The following is a 22,220-nucleotide window of genomic DNA, read 5'->3' as shown; positions in this document are numbered from 1 at the left end:
GGGACCCAGCGGCAGTGCCACCAGTGCTGTGGAATCAGAAGCACCCAGTAGCACGGAGGGCGAGGGGAGTCAGTCGGAGGACCTGTCTGGACATGATACCAGCTACGACGCCGACGGGTCTGAGGCTGACCTCCCTGAGGAGGCGGAGGCTGCAACACCAACTGGCAGCATCCCCACATCTGTCCCCGCCTCCTCCATTACCATCTCCACCCTCCCAGTGGCTCCCGTCCCTTCTGTCCCACCATGTCTCCTTCGTCCCAGGCACCGCATCCCCTGCCCCTGTCACCCCTGCTGCCCTCAGTGAAGAGTCTGTGGACATACTGCGGCAGTTGCAGGTTGGGCAGGCATCGATGCTGACTGTCCTCCATGGACACACTAAACTGCTCACACAGATGGTGTAGTTCATGGAGGGCATGTCAGCAACGATGTCTGACCAACGCAGGTTTCTGCGGTCCATGGACTCTTCACTGACGGAAGCAGTGTCTCTCCTGCGGTGCTCCGTCCCCCTCCCTACCCCGGACCCATCCACACTGCCCTCTCCCATGCCTGCCCAACGCACACCCAGACAGTCACAGGCACGCACCCCACCAGACACATCCAGCACACCCCCAAGTAAGGCACAGCGCACACCTCCTGGCACGCACACTCAGGGTGATGTAGGCACACCCACAGGGGCTGGGGGCAGACGACATACACGCAGCCACAGTCGCAGTCCGCAGTCCTCACAACCCTGTTCTCCAAAACCACTCCCCTTAGCTCCCCTGCCAAACTGTCACCTAAGGAGGCCAGTATGTTTGAGCTGGGCCTCGCCCCCACTGAGCCACCACCCCACAAGCGGGCGAGGAAGTCCCCGGGCACGGGAGTTGAGTCCCCCACCATGTCCACCCCATCCCCCAAGAGCGCTGCACCCCATCCCTCGCCCACCACACCCTCCGTTGGCCCTGGGGTATCTTCAGGTGCAGGGGTTAGGATGGAGGCCCTAGCAGCAGTGTGCAGCGCCGTGTTCACCTCCACCTTTGCCGCTGCCCCACCCCCTGTGGTGGAGACGTCCACCCATGCACCCACCACACCTACCCCTCCCCCTCATGTCCCTGCGGTGCCTGGTGCTGTCACAGATGATGCCCCCCCCCCAGGTCGACAATCCTTGAGGTTCCTTAGTGCAGGCAAGGTAGGGGTGGACGCGGTCCCCTACGTCCACCCTTGGACTTGAGAATTGGACTGGCCATTGGCCTTTGTACATAGTATCTTTTACATTCATTTATTTTTGGTGCTGAATAAAGCCTTTTCTTTTACTTTCAACACTATTGCATTTCAGGTACTTGATGTTGGTTATGAGGCTCCGGGAGTTGGTGTTCTGGTAATGTGTTAGGGTTCTGAGAAATGTTTTTGTATGATAGTCATGAGGTGGACCATGGTATCTGTGTGCCATCACAATGTCCCTGCAAAGAATCATTGGTAGTGTGTGTTTGTTTAGTTTGGAGACATTGTCTCAAGGAGGGTTCCTTCCTCTGTGGCACCTGACATCTTCACTGCAAACAGTTGCACAAATGTTGTGCTGACCTGTGTCCACATTTCCTTTGTTGGTGACGGATCCCTTCAACAATGGCCATGCCTGCTCACCGATGTCTCCTGCTGAATCATCTGTGCCATCCTTGCTAGTCACTGTACTTGTGTTTTGGGTATGTAGGAATGCCTTCAGGGACAAATTGGCCCTTTTCCGCACTATGCATGTGTGCAATCACGGCCTACCACACAAATGGTACTTGTTATGCAGGGTATTTGGGCACATGACCCACAATTGTGAGCATTGTATGTGGTGGAATTGGTGGCTGGACCAGCACCTGTACATTCCAATCAGTCCTGGGATGTGCGTGACAGTGTGTGTTCCCTTTGGCTATCTTAGTTTTGTATGCAGTTACATGACTATACAGTCTGTTGGCATGAAATCAGGGTTTGTATTGTGCTGCATCTGCCATGGGTGGGTATGCATGTGTTATATGTCCTCACACCGACATGTGGTATGTCATGCAGTATGTGACAGACATCCATCGTCCTGGGAGTGGGACCCTGCTGTCAGTGATGTGTTGTAATGGCACTAAAATCATAGTCCAAAGTTAGGGATGCGTCCATACCACCATGTAGGTGTGGTCATCTGATGATGGTGTACACCCCCCCATATCTCTGTCCACTGCTGGTAGTCATATGCACCCACCCCTCATATCTCTGTCCACTACTAGGAGTCATATGCACCCACCCCTCATATTTCAGGCCACTGCTAGGAGTCATATGCACCCACCCCTCATATCTCTGTCCACTGCTAGGAGTCATATGCACCCACCCCTCATGTTGCAGGCCACTGCTAGGAGTCATATGCACCCACCCCTCATATTGCAGGCCACTGCTAGGAGTCATATTCACCCACCCCTCATATGTGTGGACACTGCTAGGAGTCATATGCACCCACCCCTCATATCTCTGTCCACTGCTGGTAGTCCTCTGCACCCACCCCTCATATGTCTGGACACTGCTAGGAGTCATATGCACCCACCCCTCATATCTCTGTCCACTGCTAGGAGTCATATGCACCCACCCCTCATGTTGCAGGCCACTGCTAGGAGTCATATGCACCCACCCCTCATATTGCAGGCCACTGCTAGGAGTCATATTCACCCACCCCTCATATGTGTGGACACTGCTAGGAGTCATATGCACCCACCCCTCATATCTCTGTCCACTGCTGGTAGTCCTCTGCACCCACCCCTCATATGTCTGGACACTGCTAGGAGTCATATGCACCCACCCCTCATATGTGTGGACACTGCTAGGAGTCATATGCACCAACCCCTCATATCTCTGTCCACTGCTAGGAGTCATATGCACCCACCCCTCATATTGCAGGCCACTGCTAGGAGTCATATGCACACACCCCTCATATTGCAGGCCACTGCTAGAAGTCATATGCACCCACCCCTCATATGTGTGGACACTGCTAGGAGTCATAGGCACCCACCCCTCATATGTCTGTCCACTGCTAGGAGTCATATGCACCCACCCCTCATATTGCAGGCCACAGCTAGGAGTCATATGCACCCACCCATCATATGTGTGGACACTGCTAGGAGTCATATGCACCCACCCCTCATATCTCTGTCCACTGCTGTCATATGCACCCACCCCTCATATTGCAGGCCACTGCTAGGAGTCATATGCACCCACCCCTCATATGTGTGGACACTGCTAGGAGTCATATGCACCCACCCCTCATATCTCTGTCCACTGCTGGTAGTCCTCTGCACCCACCCCTCATATGTCTGGACACTGCTAGGAGTCATATGCACCCACCCCTCATATGTGTGGACACTGCTAGGAGTCATATGCACCAACCCCTCATATCTCTGTCCACTGCTAGGAGTCATATGCACCCACCCCTCATATTGCAGGCCACTGCTAGGAGTCATATGCACACACCCCTCATATTGCAGGCCACTGCTAGAAGTCATATGCACCCACCCCTCATATGTGTGGACACTGCTAGGAGTCATAGGCACCCACCCCTCATATGTCTGTCCACTGCTAGGAGTCATATGCACCCACCCCTCATATTGCAGGCCACAGCTAGGAGTCATATGCACCCACCCATCATATGTGTGGACACTGCTAGGAGTCATATGCACCCACCCCTCATATCTCTGTCCACTGCTAGGTGTCATATGCACCCACCCCTCATATTGCAGGCCACTGCTAGGAGTCATATGCACCCACCCCTCATATGTGTGGACACTGCTAGGAGTCATATGCACCCACCCCTCATATTGCAGGCCACTGCTAGGAGTCATATGCACACACCCCTCATATTGCAGGCCACTGCTAGAAGTCATATGCACCCACCCCTCATATGTGTGGACACTGCTAGGAGTCATATGCACCCACCCCTCATATTTCAGGCCACTGCTAGGAGTCATATGCACCCACCCCTCATATCTCTGTCCACTGCTAGGAGTCATATGCACCCACCCCTCATGTTGCAGGCCACTGCTAGGAGTCATATGCACCCACCCCTCATATGTCTGGACACTGCTAGGAGTCATATGCACCCACCCCTCATATTGCAGGCCACTGCTAGGAGTCATATTCACCCACCCCTCATATGTGTGGACACTGCTAGGAGTCATATGCACCCACCCCTCATATCTCTGTCCACTGCTGGTAGTCCTCTGCACCCACCCCTCATATGTCTGGACACTGCTAGGAGTCATATGCACCCACCCCTCATATGTGTGGACACTGCTAGGAGTCATATGCACCAACCCCTCATATCTCTGTCCACTGCTAGGAGTCATATGCACCCACCCCTCATATTGCAGGCCACTGCTAGGAGTCATATGCACACACCCCTCATATTGCAGGCCACTGCTAGAAGTCATATGCACCCACCCCTCATATGTGTGGACACTGCTAGGAGTCATATGCACCCACCCCTCATATGTCTGTCCACTGCTAGGAGTCATATGCACCCACCCCTCATATTGCAGGCCACAGCTAGGAGTCATATGCACCCACCCATCATATGTGTGGACACTGCTAGGAGTCATATGCACCCACCCCTCATATCTCTGTCCACTGCTAGGTGTCATATGCACCCACCCCTCATATTGCAGGCCACTGCTAGGAGTCATATGCACCCACCCCTCATATGTGTGGACACTGCTAGGAGTCATATGCACCCACCCCTCATATCTCTGTCCACTGCTGGTAGTCATATGCACCCACCCCTCATATCTCTGTCCACTGCTATGAGTCATATGCACCCACCCCTCATATCTCTGTCCACTGCTGGTAGCCCTCTGCACCCACCCCTCATATGTCTGGACACTGCTAGGAGTCTTATGCACCCACCCCTCATATGTCTGGACACTGCTAGGAGTCATATGCACCCACCCCTCATATCTCTGTCCACTGCTATGAGTCATATGCACCCACCCCTCATATCTCTGTCCACTGCTATGAGTCATATGCACCCACCCCTCATATGTGTGGACACTGCTAGGAGTCATATGCACCCACCCCTCAGATCTCTGTCCACTGCTGGTAGTCATATGCACCCACCCCTCATATGTCTGGACACTGCTAGGAGTCATATGCACCCACCCCTCATATCTCTGTCCACTGCTGGTAGTCATATGCACCCACCCCTCATATCTCTGTCCACTGCTGGTAGCCCTCTGCACCCACCCCTCATATGTCTGGACACTGCTAGGAGTCATATGCACCCACCCCTCATATGTCTGGACACTGCTAGGAGTCATATGCACCAACCCCTCATATCTCTGTCCACTGCTAGGAGTCATATGCACCCACCCTCATATTGCAGGCCACTGCTGGTAGTCATATGCACCCACCCCTCATATCTCTGTCCACTGCTATGAGTCATATGCACCCACCCCTCATATTGCAGGCCACTGCTAGGAGTCATATGCACCCACCCCTCATATGTGTGGACACTGCTAGGAGTCATATGCATCCACCCCTCATATATGTGTTCACTGAAAGGAGTCATATGCACCCACCCCTCATATTGCAGGCCACTGCTAGGAGTCATATGCACCCACCCCTCATATGTGTGGACACTGCTAGGAGTCATATGCACCCACCCCTCATATCTCTGTCCACTGCTAGGAGTCATATTCACCCACCCCTCATATGTGTGGACACTGCTAGGAGTCATATGCACCCACCCCTCATATCTCTGTCCACTGCTGGTAGTCCTCTGCACCCACCCCTCATATGTCTGGACACTGCTAGGAGTCATATGCACCCACCCCTCATATGTGTGGACACTGCTAGGAGTCATATGCATCCACCCCTCATATATCTGTTCACTGCTAGGAGTCATATGCACCCACCCCTCATATTGCAGGCCACTGCTAGGAGTCATATGCACCCACCCCTCATATGTGTGGACACTGCTAGGAGTCATATGCACCCACCCCTCATATCTCTGTCCACTGCTAGGAGTCATATTCACCCACCCCTCATATTGCAGGCCACTGCTAGGAGTCATATTCACCCACCCCTCATAAGTGTGGACACTGCTAGAAGTCATATGCACCCACCCCTCATATCTCTGTCCACTGCTGGTAGTCCTCTGCACCCACACCTCATATGTCTGTACACTGCTAGGAGTCATATGCACCCACCCCTCATATGTGTGGACACTGCTAGGAGTCATATGCACCAACCCCTCATATCTCTGTCCACTGCTAGGAGTCATATGCACCCACCCCTCATATGGCAGGCCACTGCTAGGAGTCATATGCACCCACCCCTCATATTGCAGACCACTGCTAGAAGTCATATGCACCCACCCCTCATATGTGTGGACACTGCTAGGAGTCATATGCACCCACCCCTCATATCTCTGTCCACTGCTAGGAGTCATATGCACCCACCCCTCATATTGCAGGCCACAGCTAGGAGTCATATGCACCCACCCATCATATGTGTGGACACTGCTAGGAGTCATATGCATCCACCCCTCATATCTCTGTCCACTGCTAGGAGTCAAATGCACCCACCCCTCATATTGCAGGCCACTGCTAGGAGTCATATGCACCCATTCCTCATATGTGTGGACACTGCTAGGAGTCATATGCACCCACCCCTCAGATCTCTGTCCACTGCTGGTAGTCATATGCACCCACCCCTCATATGTGTGGACACTGCTAGGAGTCATATGCACCCACCCCTCATATGTCTGGACACTGCTAGGAGTCATATGCACCCTCCCCTCATATCTCTGTCCACTGCTAGGAGTCATATGCACCCACCCCTCATATTGCAGGCCACTGCTAGGAGTCATATGCACCCACTCCTCATATGTGTGGACACTGCTAGGAGTGATATGCATCCACCCCTCATATCTCTGTTCACTGCTAGGAGTCATATGCACCCACCCCTTATATTGCAGGCCACTGCTAGGAGTCAAATGCACCCACCCCTCATATGTGTGGACACTGCTAGGAGTCATATGCACCCACCCCTCATATCTCTGTCCACTGCTAAGAGTCATATGCACCCACCCCTCACATCTCTGTCCACTGCTGGTAGTCATATGCACCCACCCCTCATATCTCTGTCCACTGCTAGGAGTCATATGCACCCACCCCTCATATTGCAGGCCACTGCTAGGAGTCATATGTACCCACCCCTCATATGTCCGGACACTGCTAGGAGTCATATGCACACACCCCTCATATCTCTGTCCACTGCTGGTAGTCATATGCACCCACCCCTCATATCTCTGTCCACTGCTAGGAGTCATATGCACCCACCCCTCACATCTCTGTCCACTGCTGGTAGTCATATGCACCCACCCCTCATATCTCTGTCCACTGCTAGGAGTCATATGCACCCACCCCTCATATTGCAGGCCACTGCTAGGAGTCATATGTACCCACCCCTCATATGTCTGGACACTGCTAGGAGTCATATGCACACACCCCTCATATCTCTGTCCACTGCTAGGAGTCATATGCACCCACCCTCATATTGCAGGCCACTGCTGGTAGTCATATGCACCCACCCCTCATATCTCTGTCCACTGCTAGGAGTCATATGCACCCACCCCTCATATTGCAGGCCACTGCTAGGAGTCATATGCACCCACCCCTCATATTGCAGGCCACTGCTAGGAGTCATATGCACCCACCCCTCATATGTGTGGACACTGCTAGGAGTCATATGCACCCACCCCTCATATGTGTGGACACTGATGGGAGTCCTCTGCACCCACCCACGCACCCCCTTGGAGCAGTACACTGCTGGCCTGTACAGACACAGCTCGAGAGGACCTGACACAACATCAACAGGGTGAGTAACGACCAGGAACTGGGGGGGACGGGGGGAGATGGGCACAATGTCACATATGCACAACGAGGTGTAGCACACCGCACACCCACAATTACCCTGGATCATGTCCCTCATCCCCTTGGCACACTGCAGCACACACACATAGCAAGAACAGCACACCCACATTGACGACAACGTGGTACAATGCGCAAAGCCGACACTGCAGAACAGAGGACACAACTGGCTCCGCACATGCACAGAAACATGCCTACTACATCTGACAAAGCAGGAAACTGTGAAATGAAAATGTACGCGTACAACCTCACATCCGTCATGTAGTCCAAATGTACACTGTCCCGCAGCAGTATTCAGCACCTCCCAAACAGTCACAATGTACATTGTAATACAGTCTGCATGTAACCCAGAACAATGCGCCAGCATACATGTCCACACAATGTCAACAAGCATCTCCCCTTCACATTGCAGAGGGGCACACAACACCTCGAGCAGAGCACAGAAGACAACACATCTGTGATGCCGGAGAGGACCACCACACCTTCGACACTGATGCCCTACAACAGCCCATGGTCATCCCACTCAACCCACCACCAGGATCCGGGCAGCCAAGCTACTTAGAGGAGAACGTAGAACCTGCAACAGACCACACTGCAGGAAGCACCCACAAGCACAGCTGGCTCACGACACTTCACCCACCCACACATGGCACCCCAATGCCATGTGTCAGCACGCCAAAAGGAGGTGGCCGAACAGGTGTGGGTGGGGTCCGAACCCATGGAAGGCGAACTAGATCACATACATTGGGGTCTATTACGCTTCAGGGACCACCTACACTTTTTTGTGCGTACACGGACAATGTATGATCAAGACTCAGATCCAAATATGTGACCTACTTGTCCGTAGAGTGGGCCGAAGGCAGTAGTCAGCAGAGGACCACACACACCTGTCGTTGGCTCGCGATGCACAGAGTTAGTGACACCAGGGCAGTTGTCGGTAGTGTATGATCACCTCCGTAACGATGATCCTATTCACTCCGGACTGCAACGCGTCATCCTCTTACGCCTCTCCTTGCGTGCGATGATCTGTATTCTGCCTTTGAATAATCGATGTTCAGTTCCAATTCTGTGCCCACAGACATGTGTGGTTATAATGCTATGCACAGACTTGGTGGCACCACATCGAAGGGAGTATAGTGACATGAACTCTGCCTTAAATAATGTTCACTGCCATGGTGTAATCAAGACTCAGTTCCAAATGTGTGACCTATTTGACCGTGGTGTAGGCCGGAGGTGGCAGTAGAGTACGTCAACGAGAAAGGACTAAAGCGGGCCTGTGTCTTGGAGGCCATGATGGTCTGAGGAGCCTGCCAAGGTCGCGGGCCTTGGGCTTGGAGTTTGCGCAGGCACGTGGTGGGCCCTCCTTGACACATGCCGGTGTCGCAAGGTGATGAGTGTGTCCTGGCTGTGCAGGGGTGGGCCTGACGGGTTCGGGCTCCAGCGGCCCGGGGTACGGCAGGCGCACAGGATCGTAGGCAACTCCGCTCACGAGGACGGTGTCAGCCTCGTGGCGTGGTGAGAGGCGCCGCCCTGGAAGAGACGTTGGGCTTTCCTGAAGAGGACCCCGCCCAGGGCTACGTGCTTTTTATTCACACCCCTACGCTGGCCTGGCGTATGCCGGGCCATCCCACTCCGCTCACGCTTACGGGGGGGACGTAACTGGCAACATTTCCGCGAACTCCCCCACTGGCTGGGGTGACATGGTTGCATCCACTGTCCACTACACTCCATACGCCAGAGGTGTATGTTGCAATGGATATGGGTGTGTTCTGCATACTGCGGTCTGTCCAGCACATCTCCGCCACTCTCGGCATTGTGTACTTTCCCAATCATGGTTCTCCTGCATCCCTCACACATGCCTGGTTGCCACCTCTCCCCACATTGGGCTATTGTGTGGCTGAGGTGACATGCCGTAGATGGATCATGTTCACGGCTTGCCCAGGTTACCATTGTGAGTTGTTCTGTCGTGTCTGGTGGGGGGGGGGGGGCATGTTGGTTTTGATTTCGTGACGTGTGCATTGCCAGAGTTGTGAGTTTCATAGTTGAGGAGTTAAGGTGAGTGGGGTGTTCATTTGGAACTTGCCAAGGGGCTGTGCATTTCCCTTGGTGCCATCCTGGAAACGCTGGTTGCTGATGGACTGTCGGAGGATGAAGGAATCATGCACACTGGCTGGGTATTTGGAGGTGACATTGGTGGATGTTCCACGGTGTTCGGATGTTGCCTGCACATTGATGTGAGACGTGTGCTTTCTGTTTCGGTGATTGTGTGCAGTGTCACCAGGGGGCACAGGTAGGACATGTCTGTGGATTGCCCCCAACACATGCGTAAATCCAGCTATGGCGTATGGTCCTTGCTTGGTCTCCAGCGGATCCTGCGCATTGTGTTGAACGTATAGGGACTGGGGAACCAGGCTGATGGTGATGTCCAGTACAGGTGTGAGGGACTTGGATGTCGCTGGCTGTGAGACTCATCCGACTCTGGCGCGTGTTGTTTGGGGGGTGCCAGGGGCCAACAGGTGCAGCACAGCCAGCAGCTTTGTTTGGGGTAGGATGTTGCTCGTCCGCTGTGTTGGTGCCGTCAGCCTGTTGGGCGATGTTGGTCAGGAAGCGTACGATGGTTGTCCTTTTGTGCCTATAGTGGGCAATGACATTGTCAGGTGTTGGGTCTGTGAGGCTGGTGCATTTCCTGGGGGTCCGCTGTCTTTGTCTGCGCAACCTCTGTGGTGGTCTGGGGGGGTATTCCGGGTGGGTGTTGGGGTCCTGGAGTGGTGGCAGTGGGTGTTGTGGACCTCTTGGGTGTCCGGGCTGCATGACCAGTGGCTCCATGGCATCTTTTGCCCTTCCGATGTGGCTGTGGGCTGGGCCCCCTTTTGTGGTGCAGGCTGTGGTCCGCCTTTGCACCAGGTCAGAGCAGGTGTTATTTTCCTGCTGTTAACGCACCTGTTTTGTGTTCTTATCAGAGTTCTGGCTGGTCGTTGTGAATGTTGTGGAGTGGTGTTGTCACGGCTTTTTGCACCTGGTACGCCTACTCTGCATCTCATTAGCGATAGTTGAGGGGGTCATCTGTGGTGATGTTTTTTGCGGCTGCTATCGTGGGTAAACTGGTGCTGTGGGCTGTTAACACCAGCTTGTGATTGGGGCGATAAGTTTATCGCAACTTTGGCTGCGATAAAGTGCCGTTAACTCGGCGATAGATCCTTATGAATATCCCCCTGTAGGAGAGTAGGATCTGCACTTATGTTGCCCCCACTTTTTTTCTGAAATTAACACTTGTTTCTGGCTATAGTCTGGTTGGGTCCCTGCTAATCAGGGCCCCAGTCTCTCTGTTCTCTCTAAACAACGTGGAGTGCATATTAGATGCACTAGTGATTGGATACTGTGGTGCCTTATGAGCCCCTAGTATATGGTACCTTAGGTACCAAGGGCATAGGTACTTTACAGGCCTACCAGGGGCTGAAGCATGTATTATGCCACCCCTGGGAAGCAGATTAAATCTGACACCACAGGCCTGCTACTGCAGCCTAGGTGAGGTAGTGTTAGCATTTCTCACAGAGGTATAGGTTCCTATATCTCACCATACACACACATATAAACCTATCAGTTATCTCTAAGGCAAGCCCTATCAATCCTGAGGGCAGGGTGCTTGGTTTACAATGTGAGGAGTGCCTCTGCCTGAGCAGGCCCCTCTGCAGCTGGCAGAGTCTATTCTCTGTGGCTGTTTGTGCATACGGTTAAACCATATACTCTTAAGTGCATTATAACCTCCCTGTAAATGCTAACTTTGGAATGACTGCATCAAATCATGTCGTGTTTGGTGTCAAACAACTTTGAAACATACCCCCACACCAGTAACTGGTGTGGGAGTATGATCCCACCCTTCTAGAGGGCACGACATGTACCTACTGTGGAAACACGGTAGAAATCTGAAAGAGCCCTGGCATCACAAAATGGATGCCACCAGCACAGACACTGGGCTGCCCTCCTGCTGCTGACTGAAACTATCAGTGGAGGAGGCCCAACAATAGGCATCCTGTCACAGGGAGGTGTCACCACCTTCCAGACAGGATTTAGTGTATTGGGGCTGGGTGGGTGCACTCTTAGAGTGCTTTGAAGTCCTGCACTGGGGGAGCAGTAGGCTCCTCTGTGCATATGCCAGCTCAAACCGGCTCTGGCGCGAAACTGGACAAAGGGAAGTGGGTGTAGCCACCCACCCCTGACCCTCCTAGAGGAGTGGTCATAGAGCTAGTCCCTCCCTTTCTTTTAGTACAAGATAGGGAACCCTTGCCATTGCAAATCAGATATCCCTGGATGACGCTCTACAAGAAGAATCCTGGTCCTTCGACGTTCCACTACCTTTGTTAGACAGAAGAATCTCCCTTGGAGTCAAGGAGTAACTCCCTGGCTTGGCAGGCACCAAAAACTTGAATCAACGGTCGCAAACTTTCCCGCTCCTGCCGGAGTCCGGAGTCCCTGCAGCCCGGGAAGTGTATTTCCTGACTTCTCGACAGCCATTGTGAGTCCCCAGCAGAGCTGAGGCTAGTGGACCCCACGAGTGACGAGGAACCGCAATACCTGGGTACCGTGCACTATTGTCGAGTGCAACCCCTTCACGACGTTCTATGAACTTGTGCATTGGACCACGTGTGGTCCAAGCCTCCAGCAGGATTTCCCGTGAAAATCAGAGGCCTACCTCGTCCCGAGTGACCGTGGGCTCCTGTGAAGCGAATCCTCATGAGGCGTCTTTGCGATCCCTTGCCAGCTGGCTTGAGGGTCCTCTGAAGACTTCTTCATCAAACCAAAGGGCTCCCCTGGTTGCTCCAGACCTGCTCTGACTTACCCTTGCTGGGTGAGTCCCTCAGACCTTGCTGGTCTGCACCGCTGACTTTCTTCAATTTCCACGAGACTTGCTGTTGCCAAGGCTTGTTGGCTCCAATCCGATTGCCGACATCTCAGTAAGCTGCAGACTTTGTGGAACACTCCGAATCCAGCTCCTGGCCATCGTCGACACCTCCTGGACCTCGTGGCTGAAGAGTCAAAATACCCTTGATCACCTGAAATCACCCGACTTCCGTGGGCATCCATCTTCCTGGCCCCTGGTCACTGGCAAGTGACTGTGAACAGTCTTCATAAAACCTTCTCTAAAATGAGCATTTTGCTCGGAAAAACTCCTCAGATTGTGATTTTGCTGTAGTCTTTTGTGTAAGGAGGAGTCCTTTAATTTTTTTAACTCTTTTTTTCAAGAGAAAGGAAGTGCCCCTGAGTCTACAACTTCCTGTTCCTGTCCAGCAGGCTCCTCCCAGTGCTTTGTGCATGTGCTGTTCACTTTCATTTGGATTTGGAGCTGGAAGGATCACTTTTTGTGTCTGTCTGCTGAATCATACCATTGGATTGGATTTATTTGAGGACTTTTTGATTTAGGATTTAATTTACTACAAGTAAGTTGGAGAATTGGTGTGTTTGTTTCATTGGGGCTTGTTTTACCTACATTTTTCTGGGTTTTTCATTGTTTTTTTAAAATTATTGTTGTGGCGGGTGGCCTGTGCTTTCAATAGGGGCCTAGTTGTTTTTCTCTGCAATTTCAGCCAGTAGGGTACCCATGGGTCCATGTTTCGTGGTGTCTGTAGAATTTTCAACATCATGTAGGGCATGGTTGGCATAGGATTATTTGAAATGCTAAATGTGGCTGTGGTGTATTTCACTGTTGGTGTGTGTGTGTGTGTGAAATACCTTTGTTGGATTTGTGTGCTTGATGTGTAACTTCTTTCCAATCCTTTCGTAGCCCTGTTGATTTTCATTTTTGTATTAAAGCTGTGTTGTTTAGCAGGCCTCCTTTGTCCGGTCATATATTATAGGCCTGCTTCAGTTCATTGTTTTCCATGGCCTGTTGTGACTGTGAGTGCCCATGTGGCTTGTGGCAATTTTGTGGTGGTAGTTTAGTAGTGTGTGCTTCTTTTTCCATAAAGGCCTGCATTTCTTTTCTTTGTTCCCCTTGGCTCATGCTTGTTGTTGTTGTGTTCTCCTGGCCATGTGTGTGGCGGCCATTTTGTGAAGGCAGGCATTGTGCTTTTGCCATAGGCTTACATTGACTGTTCCAAGCTTGTGGCCTAGTCTGCCAGTAGGCCCAGAGGTAGTCAGCCTCAAATCTTTGGTGCGTTATTTAAATTTACAGTTTGTGTTGATTTTTTTTTTTTTTACACCATGGATGGCTTTGGATTTTATTCCAAAAGGTGTTTTTTTGGGGTGGAATAGCATTTTTTGGGTGTGTGTTAAATAAATAGGGCTTTTTAGCCAGTAGGTAACCCTAGGGATTCAGCTCGTGTACTTTTGGTTATTCTGCACAGCGCGACAACGCGGACTTACAGTTTTCGTCATTTTCGCGCTCTCAATATGCGTGTTCGCACACGCGATAAAGCCTTTTTGTACAGTTCGCGATCCCGAACACGCTGCCTTTGCAATCTGGCAAACAATATCCCGCGAGCAACATAAATCCTTCTCGAAAACGCTTTTTTTGTGCATTTTGCTAAAAAAACTCCTCAGGTTGTCATTCAGCTGTAGGTTTGGAGCAAGGAGAAGATTTTATTTCTTTGAAAATATTTTTATGAGAGGAAGTAAGTTCCACAGACACTACAACTTCCTGTTCCTGTCCTTTGTAATCACTTTTTGGTTATTTGTGGTGGGTGGCCTGAGCATGTGTGTGGCAGCCATTTTAGGAAGCCAGGCATTGTGCTTTTGCCATAGGCGTACATTGACTGTCTTCCATTTCTTGTTGTTGTGGGTGTGTGGCGGCCATTTTGTGGAGCCATCCAAGCAGTGTGCTTGCTTTTGCCATTCTGTTCCAAGCTTGTGGCCTAGTCTGCCAGTAGGCCCAGAGGTAGTCAGCCTCAAATCTTTGGTGCGTTATTTAAATTTACAGTTTGTGTGGTCTGTTGATTTTTTTTTTTTTACACCATGGATGGCTTTGGATTTTATTGCAAAAGGTGTTTTTTTGGGGTGGAATAGCATTTTTTTGGTCTGTGTTAAATAAATAGGGCTTTTTAGCCAGTAGGTAACCCTAGGGATTCAGCTCGCGTTCTTTTGGTAACTCTGCACAGCGCGACAACGCGGACTTACAGTTTTTGTAATTTTCGCGCTCTCAATATGCATGTTCGCGCACAAGATAAAGCCTTTTTGTACAGTTCGCGATCCCGAACACGCAGCATTTGCAATCTGGCATACAATATCTCGCGAGCAACATAAATCCTTCTCGAAAACGCTTTTTTTGTGCATTTTGCTAAAAAAAACTCCTCAGGTTGTCATTCAGCTGTAGGTTTGGAGCACGGAGAAGATTTTATTTTTTTGAAAATATTTTTATGAGAGGAAGTAAGTTCCATAGACACTACAACTTCCTGTTCCTGTCCTTTGTAATCACTTTGGTTATTTGTGGGGGGTGGCCTGAGCATGTGTGGCGGCCATTTTGTGGAGGCAGGCATTGTGCTTTTTGCATAGGCCTCCAAGCTTGTGGCCTAGCCGTACAGTAGGCCCAGGGGTACTACTCATCAATCATCACGGGTGCATGGAATTTAAACAACTGTTTTTGTGTTGTGCGTTAAATTTCAACATCATGTATGGCTTTGGATTCAATTGTAAAATGTGGCCTTTACTTTTTTACGGGGGTAGATTTCACTTTTTGGGTGTTGTAAATAAATGCTTTTAGTTTTTGTGTATATGTTCGTTGTTGTTGCTCCCTGATGCTGCATCCATCCCATAAGATGCACAAATTTTTATTTAGGGCAAACAGGCTAGACTACATTTATGTTTTTGTTCTTTGCTATACTTCTTCCTGAGTGTACACAGTACAAATACAACAGGATCCCTGGCCTTGTCAGTCTCTTAATGGCTGGCTATACTGTTGTTGTTCACTGACTTCATAAAATTTTATAATTGTGACCACCCACCAGACACTAATAAGTTATAGATTATATTATGGATCTTTTGACTGATGTTCTTCTGGCTTTTTTGCTTTTAGGTGCACAAAAGACAGAGGAGGTGTGCCATCATCATCCACCGTTGTGGTGCCAGACCGACGTCCTGCTGCTGTACACAACGTGACGTGTGAGTGACCTGACCAGGCATCTCTGCAACTTGTGCAACTGAGTGCTGTTTTGACATCTGTTGAAGATGCCCCCAAAGAAAGCAGGTAGCAGGTCCTCCTGTACCAAGAAAGTTGCCATGGAGAAGAAGGAACAGAAGAAGAAGGAAGTGTTACTTAAGTCTGGTGTGCCTCCCAAAACCTTTTTTGGTACACCAAAAATGACGCGTGCAGCAGCGGTGTCGGGGGGCCAAGCTGGGGGCAGCACCTCCACATCAGTGGGCCCAACCCACCAACCCAGGCCCAAGCAGATGAGTGTGGAAGAGGTAGCCAGCCTTATGGTGGAAAGCAGTGATGCTGAGCCTGGACTAAACTTATCGCTATCTCAAAGTAGTACACAATCAACGCAGGAGGGAACACAGCAGATAAGTGGTCAACAGCCGCAGCCACCGCCCGCAATAGTAGCTGTTGTTCCTCCCGAAGTAGGGGCAGTTCAGGAAATTGAGCCTCATGCAGAGGAAGAAGAGGAAGCCACTCCTTTAGAAGTTCCATTGGCTTCCAAATCCCCAGCAAAGAAAAGGAGGGTTAGAACATCAAGTTCTTCACCAAGCCCCCCTTCTGATGATCTAGATGCCACTTGGAAGCCACAAACTGAGTCTGATAGGGAAACACATCACAAGAGCAGGCATGGGAAAAGGAAGGTTCCAGAAAGCCTTACACTTATGGATGTTGATGTAGAAGAGCAGGATGATGATGATGAGCCAGTCATCACAAACATCACTCCCGGGCCTGAGGAGATGGAGACCAACATTTTTACACTATCCAAAAAGGCTGCGAGGGATGTAGCACGCATACCTCCAACACAGGTAACACCAACACGACCTCCAGCTTCCATATTTACATTAGCAAAGGGCCGGCAGCGTCCTACATCCAGCACAAGCACCACCTCAGCAGAAGTAGGTAGTGGTACTGCACAGAGTCAAATTCAACACACACCCCCCAGTTCATCCGGCATTGGAAGTAGGAGTGGCACCTCCAGCAGGAGACAAAAGTTAAGCTCCCCAGTGTGGGACTTCTTTACGGTTATCGGAAAGGAGGAGAACATTGCTATATGCTCCGTTTGTCATACCTCTGTTAGTCGTGGTAAGCTTGGTACAAACTATGGTACCGGAGGCCAAATGACCCATCTGAAAAAACACCAAGCAATCCAGTGGGAGGAGCACCTTAGTCTTATCAAAACTGGAACCATTGCTGTTGGGCATAAACGAGTAGAAAGTCCGCTCACGGTGGAACAGGAAGAAGAGGGAGACATTCTCTGTGGTAGTGGTACACAAAGTAGCCCTGTCCCCAGTACTGCAGTGGTAACGCCCACATCCTCAGCCACATCTCATTGGCACAAGAGTAAGAGTCAGCCTGAGACACCAAGGAGTACTGCTGGCCAAAAAAGTGCGACGTTGACCACAGGAAGGAATACCATGCAGCCTACCATTCTTAGCATGTTTAGTAGGCCGGAGAGGCAGTACGAACGCAACCACCCAATAGCACGTTTGTACAATGCAAAGCTGGCTAAAATGTTAGCACTGGACCTTCTCCCTTTTTCTTTTGTTGAAGGGGTGGGTTTTCTTGAATTTGTGACCACCATCTGCCCAAAATGGAAAGTTCCCAGCCGCTACTATTTCGCAAGAGTTGCTGTTCCAGCACTACATCACGACGTGCTGGAATTGCTTGGAAAAGCCTTAAAACAGAGTGCTGTTCAGAGTATACACCTGACAACAGACATGTGGACCAGTTGCCAAGCCACTGATTACATGTGCATCACTGCACACTGGGTCTCTTTTTCGGGTGTTAAAGATAAGATATCTGACGGTGTTGTTGACACCGCTGAGATTTTTAAAGACACTCGCAAACATGCAACTGTAGCCATGTTTGCTATGGAGAAATCTCATACTGCTGCAAACATTTTGGATGAGTTTAACAGCAAGGTATTTGAGTGGCTGCGACCAAGAGGGCTTACCATTGGTTTTGTTGCCACGGACAATGGCAGTAATGTAGTTAGGGCCATGAAAGATGGTGGCTATTTCAGGGTGCCATGTTTGGCACACTGCATTAACATTGTTGTTCAGGACTTTCTGAAAAATGAAAGCAAAGTCAGCAGCTTACTGACCACCTGTAGAAGAATATGCACACATTTCAACCATTCTTTTAAAGCCCGGAAGCAGCTGAGGGTCATTCAACGTGAGCTTAAAAAAGCCAGTCAAAGCACTCATCCAGGAGGTGCCAACACGTTGGAACTCAACGTATTACATGCTTGAGTGTCTGTTTGAGCAGTACATACCACTTAATGCTTATGTCATGAAAAGGTCAGGGGATCCTACTGTGAAAGGCATGACAGTTGAGATGGCCCAATGGGACCTCGTCAAATGCCTGACAGAGATGCTACTTCCTTTTGAGTTCTTCACACGTGAAGTGAGCAGGGAGGACTGTACTATGGGCCAAGCTATCCCATTGTTGTACATGCTAGAGCAAGAGCTGAAGGAGGTGTCAGAAATGTACGCAGGTGTGGATGACAAAGTAGACGCATATTATTTGGCAGACACCTTAGTCGCTCGCTTATCTGACAATACAAGGATTCAAAATAACATTGTGTCACATCCACATTACATTACTGCCTCAATTTTGGATCCACGTTACAAATTATTGCTGCGCAGTAATGAAGTAATTCCTTTTTCAGAAGTGGATGTTGCCCAGTACAAAACTTTGATAGCTGAGGAAGCCACTGACTTTGAAAACGAAAGCATCTTAATTAGAGGCCCGCCCCCCCCAGGGCAGAAAAAGTACTGCAGGGCACCCAGAGTCAAGTTCTACTTCAGAGTCCAAGAGCAGTGCGTTTGCCTCCCAGCAGTCAACAACACTGCCAGCAATAACATCAACAGCACCAACAGGATCATCAGGCACATTTAAAAAACGGCAGGTGATTGGTTTCTACGGAAAGGGTATTGTACGTCCATGACTGATGCAAAGGCAAAAGAGGCCAGGGAAATTGGAGCAACCCTGAACATTGAGCGGATGGTTCAGGCCTATCTAGATGACACAACAGAGGTCTTCATGGAGCAAAGCCCATTGGTGTATTGGTATGGGAAAAGAAGCCAATGGCCAGTGCTCAGCAGGCTGGCGATAAAGTATGTGGCTTGCCCTGTTGCAAGTGTCTCTTCAGAGCGTGTTTTCAGTGCTGCTGGTGCCATTGTTACTGTCAAAAGGACCAGTCTCTCACCCAAAAGCGTTGAGAGGTTAACCATGATCAAAATGAATCAACACTTTATACCACCGGAGTACAAAATACGTGAATCACAGCAGGAAGAGGAGAGCGACTTCGATGACATGAGTAGTGGGTTGTTAGACGTACTTCTGTCCGAACCACCAGAGTTTGAGGACGAGCTCCTCTTCCCTGACAACTAGGCTTTCAAATTGTTCTCTCTTCCTTTATTTGTGTGTGACTGTGTATCTGTGTTTCTGGTTCAAAATCTAATCACAACAAATCCATCAACACTCTTTTTATTTCCCTATTGGAGTTGCACGTCTGTGCATAACTGTCCACTCCACTCCTCAGGGTCCTGCTCCATCTTCCTTACTCTCCCTAAGTACATTTCAAGCAAGCCAGACATTGGATGGAGATGGAGAATAGTACAATACATGTTGCCTCTAACAGTCCCTCCATAAGAAGTGAAACGTGACTCCAGGTATATTCCATTTTGTTTCCAAGCCGAAAGAAACTCATCACTGACTGCCAGAAGGCTAGGCAGGCATCAGATCAGACAGCCAAAGAGAACACCAAACAGGTAATGAGTGATTATTGTGAATGATGGTGGCATGCATTGCATTGGATGCTGGCTGACTACGAATAATTGTGCATGAAGTAGAACTATACTAGTTTATCGACAAAGTAAAAGTGACTCAGGTGTGGTGACAGTTAATGTTTCCTTGTTGTTTAATAATGACCACATGGTACTCCTACCACTGCAGGTGCCGGCCAATATCCGTTGCAATTTTGTAATATGGAATATATTATAAACTTAATCAGTCACTACAGACTGAGTTGGTGTTGGAGAATACGTACCACACGGTCATCATCATGATGCTGCTGAGCATACTATCTTTGCACACAGTCAGTTGGATCGGAGAAAATTGATGGAATAACTGCGTTTCATGCCCTGATTTAAAAGGTAAACAAGAACCACAGCAGACCTAGGCTAGATGTCCGTGTAGTGGTGTGGACTGGAGTAGAGTGTAGTGGTATGAGGGACAGTGGCGCATTGATTTAGTCACTTAATTTGGAAAATGCTAGGTTGCTGCAGTGCATATGACATTTCTCTGGCTCGGTCAAAATGTAAGTAAGGGGTAGGGTGCCTGGCCTGTGCCACGGTTCTCCTGTTCTGTGGCTGTGCTGGCTCCTGAGTCCTGTCCCGTTGTTGTTGTACCTTAATGCTGTAGAGTAGACACTATGTATCCTATCCAAGCTGCCTCAGTCTGAAAGTGTTCTCTCCAGAGTGTTGTCTTCTCGTCTTGCACTCCACTGTAATTGAGTTTATTGTTTTAAATGCAGTAATTTATCAATACCCCATTGGTTTTTCCATCTACACTTACAGGCCGGCCTTTAACCTGTGCTATAGTGGGAGAAACGACTCACACTTACCTTACCAATCCGCATCAGGCAGGCAGTGGTACCCAAGATTGATGTGCGGAGTGTCCATGGAAGGGAGGACCAAGAGGAATGACGAGAATGATGCAACTCCACATTTGGACCAGGATAATACAGTAACTTTAGTATCATTCATCATTCGTCTTTAAATTTATTTGATTGCTTTTTTCTCTTCAATCATTACGGCTGTGTGTTGTGGTTTGTTTGGTAATTGATCCCTACAACTATTTTTTAATTTCCTTTGCTAGCTTGAAAAATAAAAGTAAGCATGTAATTGGGTTCGGTCTGAGCTCTGAGGGCGGCAGACAGGCAAGGCAAATTTCAATTTCTTCCCTGACTGTACTGTCTCATTGGGTAATAGTAGTTATAGTAAGTACAACTCATTATCATTAACCATCAAGTTCTCTTGCTCAGCATGCATGCATTTGCTTTTTCTCACTTTATACTTTGATTTCTTTGATAATGGATCATGGTCGTCTTACAAGATTGTGTTTTACTTTTGTTGTGTCCATGCATACTGTCTGTTTTTCTTTCTCAAATCTTTCCCAAAACCCCACTTCCCATCCATTCATCAATCCCTAACCCTCTTCCCCCGGGCTGTGTGATTTATATTGAGGTGTGATGTGATGACTACATTAAATGTACACCAATTGATCACACGCTTGCTGGGGCAGATGTGGTGAAAGCAACACTAATTGAATTTCAACTAAGGCAGGGCAAGGATCTTCTTCTGCTTGCCCACTCATGCTGTAGTTTACTTTGTGTTCTGTTCTACTACTCCTCCCACAGTATCTCAGTCAAGTGACTTTCTATTTCTTTTTTCAAATGCTATTGCCAGTGTCTACTACTACCACCACAATAATGGCATCTTGTCCGTTAATTTGGGAAACCAACCATGCAGCCATCAGTGTGCCGAACTTCATCATCAATCACAGGTAAGATAAGTTTGGTGGGAGATATGGACTAGGAAGAGAGACTGACAGTACTATTATGCCAATTAAAAATAACTCAGTGAGGGGTACTGCATCTATCGGTTTGTGTGTTACAAAATCGGCAGATCTTTTAAATCAAACACTGGCTGTGGGCATGCAGCAGCACGGAAACAAAGTAACAAACCATGTAACTTAGATTGAATTCGGAAAACTGTAACCCACCACAAAACATTAACTTCGTATAAGTAAATAGTATATGATTTAATATCCCCTAACAAAAATAAACTATCCCACTCTGACCTAACCCACCCCCCTCCCTAACCCCAACCAATGTCCAAAACGAAACGAAAGTTGAAGAGTCCCAATGTCCGAAAGAATCCCCAACGCCCAAAAACCCACCCACCCACCCACCCACCAACAAAAGGAATTAAAAAAGGGGCAAATGACGAGGTCCTCTATTGTCGGCGGGCCTTAAGGTGTTTGTCCACCAGGATCTTTACCCGCTCCTCCAGGTTGTCCTCTAAGCGGGCCATCCGGCGGAGCAGCTGGCGGCGAAATGCCCTGCAGTTACATGCAGGGTGGGGGGCAGCAGCGCTTGAAAT

The sequence above is a fragment of the Triturus cristatus genome, chromosome 1_1, assembly GCF_964204655.1.
Source record: "Triturus cristatus chromosome 1_1, aTriCri1.1, whole genome shotgun sequence".
Taxonomy (NCBI): domain Eukaryota; kingdom Metazoa; phylum Chordata; class Amphibia; order Caudata; family Salamandridae; genus Triturus; species Triturus cristatus.
This window is presented reverse-complemented; position numbering follows the sequence as displayed.